This window comes from Hyperolius riggenbachi, chromosome 1, assembly GCF_040937935.1.
Source record: "Hyperolius riggenbachi isolate aHypRig1 chromosome 1, aHypRig1.pri, whole genome shotgun sequence".
Classification (NCBI taxonomy): domain Eukaryota; kingdom Metazoa; phylum Chordata; class Amphibia; order Anura; family Hyperoliidae; genus Hyperolius; species Hyperolius riggenbachi.
Genome location: NC_090646.1, coordinates 412,058,635 through 412,061,751, shown reverse-complemented (window position 1 = coordinate 412,061,751; position 3,117 = coordinate 412,058,635).

Below are 3,117 nucleotides of genomic sequence, written 5' to 3'. Positions count from 1 at the left end.
GTTTGGTAATATGACAACTGGGTTGTGTACAGCAGGTTCTCCTCAGGAACGTCTGCTCTGTCGCTGTACTAAATGTATGTATTATACACTCAGGACAGCCCACCCCCTTTCACAAGCCGCCATTCATTTCACCTATACAACTGGAACTAAATACCATGTAATGAAACTTAAAGTTATACATAAGGTGCAGAAGAGTTCTGGATTAAAATCACAACACGAAACCACTTGAAGCATATTTAAATACATTACATATTCCCATGTCAACTGATATCCTTTTCATTAAATTAGTAGATTTTCCATTATTTACCTCACTCTTGTAGAAAGATCTACTCTTAAGAGTAGCAAGTCAAATATTGTATAATTAATTTACCAGAAAGCAAAAATAAAAAAAGATTACTAGAATATGTGCAAAACTGCTCAGATATATTTTACATCATTTTACTGAAACTCACTGGGCCTTATTCAATTCACTTTTTCTCCCAGGTGATATTTTCACACTAATAATAAAATTCCTTTTAAGCCAGTGTTCCCCAATCCCCAACCCTGTCCTCAAGGCCCAACAACAGTACATGTTTTGTATAAAACCACAACATTCACAGGTGAGGTAATTAGTGTCTCAGCTGAGCTGATTAACTACCTCTGCAGATTTCCACAAAACATGCACTGTTGGTGGGCCTTGAAGACAGGGTTGGGGGAACACCGTTTTAAACCACCAGCAAGCAAGAAAACACTCAGAATCAGACCCAGCCCACCCATGGCGCCAAGTAAGGAGTCTTCATCAGGCGGCGCCAGGCAGAAGCAGGTGTGCCTGGCCTGCAGCCACCTGGCTTACCGCCACCCGCCTGGCTGTGGGGGGGAGGGGAGGCACCGTGAGGTGAGCTGGAGGGGTAGCAGCCAGGAAGGGGGAGCAGCAGGCACATCGGTGGGGGGGGGGTGTTAGACTCCCCCTCCCTCAACTGGGGTCCCCCCTAGTCCGCACTACCCCCAGATAGTACAGTATTGTTGTTGCAGTGGCACAAATCACACAATCACAAACCTAAATCAGTGTTGCACAAGACTTTCCAATTTAATGTTACAAACTACAGCTAGCTCCAAATCTCAAAAACTGGAAGCAAGCTTCCAACTGCTCTTTATTTTAGCCTTGACAACAGTACAGTATTAGGAATGTTGTTGTCATGGGAATGTGCAGAAACATGTACCTTGTTGAAGTATTCAGCAGCACATAGCTACAGGTTTCGCGAAAAATGTATGAGGACTTCGGCCCTTGAGGACTGGAGTAGAGTGGGGCCGAACCTCCGATTTTAGGTCCGCAAACCGGGTTCACGAACTTCCGCGTAAGGTTCGGTTCCCGTAAAAGTTCGCGAACCGCATTAGGACTTCAATGGGGATGCGAACTTTGAAAAAAAAAATTATGCTGGCCACAAAAGTGATGGAAAAGATGTTTCAAGGGGTCGAACACCTGGACCCCAGGTGACGGAGTGGGATACATGCCAAAAGTCCCCGGGAAAAATCTGGATTTGACGCAAAGCAGCGTATTAAGGGCAGAAATCACATTGAATGCTAAATGAAGGCCTAAAGTGCTTTAAAACATCTTGCATGTGTATACATCAATCAGATAGTGTAATTAAGGTACTGCTTCACACTGACACACCAAACTCACCGTGTAACGCACTGCCAACAGCTGTTTGTGTAGTGACGGCCGTGCTGGACTGGTGCGCACCATGGCGAGAGTGCAGGTTTTGGTGGCTTTACAGCCCATATGGTCGCCTGGCTGATGAACAGAACAGGTATGCAGTGGCGGGTTCACTGAACAGAACAGGTATGCAGTGGTGGGTTCACAGAACAGGTATGCAGTGGCAGGTTCACTGAACAGGTATACAGTGGCGGGTTCACTGAACACAACAGGTATGCAGTGGCGGATTCACTGAACAGGTATGCAGTGGTGGGTTCACAGAACAGGTATGCAGTGGTGGGTTCACAGAACAGGTATGCAGTGGTGGGTTCACAGAACAGGTATGCAGTGGCGGGTTCACAGAACAGGTATGCAGTGGCGGGTTCACAGAACAGGTATGCAGTGGCGGGTTCACAGAACAGGTATGCAGTGGCGGGTTCACTGAACAGGTATGCAGTGGTGGGTTCACAGAACAGGTATGCAGTGGTGGGTTCACAGAACAGGTATGCAGTGGTGGGTTCACAGAACAGGTATGCAGTGGTGGGTTCACAGAACAGGTATGCAGTGGCAGGTTCACTGAACAGGTATGCAGGTATCCAGTGGGCTCACTGAACAGAACAGGTATGGTGGGCTCACTGAACAGAACAGGTATGCAGCCAGGAACAAGCTAAGCCTAACTAATCTTTCCCTATGAGAGACAGTCTGCAGCAGCTCGCCCTACTCTCACTAACGCAGGCACACGAGTGAGCGTAATGGCCACCGCTGCCTGCCTTTTATTAGGGGGGGGGGGGGAGTGGCTCCAGGGGCTAGTGTAGCCTAATTGGCTACACTGGGCCTGCTGACTGATGTAGAGGGTCAAAGTTGACCCTTATGGTGCATTATGGGGCGAACCGAACTTCCGCAAAAGTTCGCCTGCGGGACGCGAACGCGAACCACTGAAGTTCGCATGGAACCGTTCGCAGGCGAACCGTTCGGCCCAACTCTAGACTGGAGTTCGACATCCCTGCATTAGAGTAGCAATTTCAGTTTCCAGTACAGAACCAGAGAAAATCTAAAGCCAGTGGCATAGCAATAGGGGATGCAGAGGTTGCGACCCCACCAGGGCCCCTGGACCAGAGGGGGCCACCTGCATTTATCTTATTAGCTTTCTATTGGTGCTATGCTGGTATTGAACACCTCTGTACATGCATTGAATAGTAGTAAGCAGGCCAGCGAGATGCCGGCATTTATTAACATAGTGAAAGTAAACAGATACAAGTAATACTTCCCATGTAATATTCACAGTACACGGGAATTAAGTATGGCCCCATCTTGTGGCCAAAGAGTAAAAATCCACCCACATACTTTATTATATAGAAAATACATACATTTTTGTATTAATTTTTAACTCATTTTATCACTACCCCATAGTTACCAAAATAAAACAAACAAAAAAAAACACAACA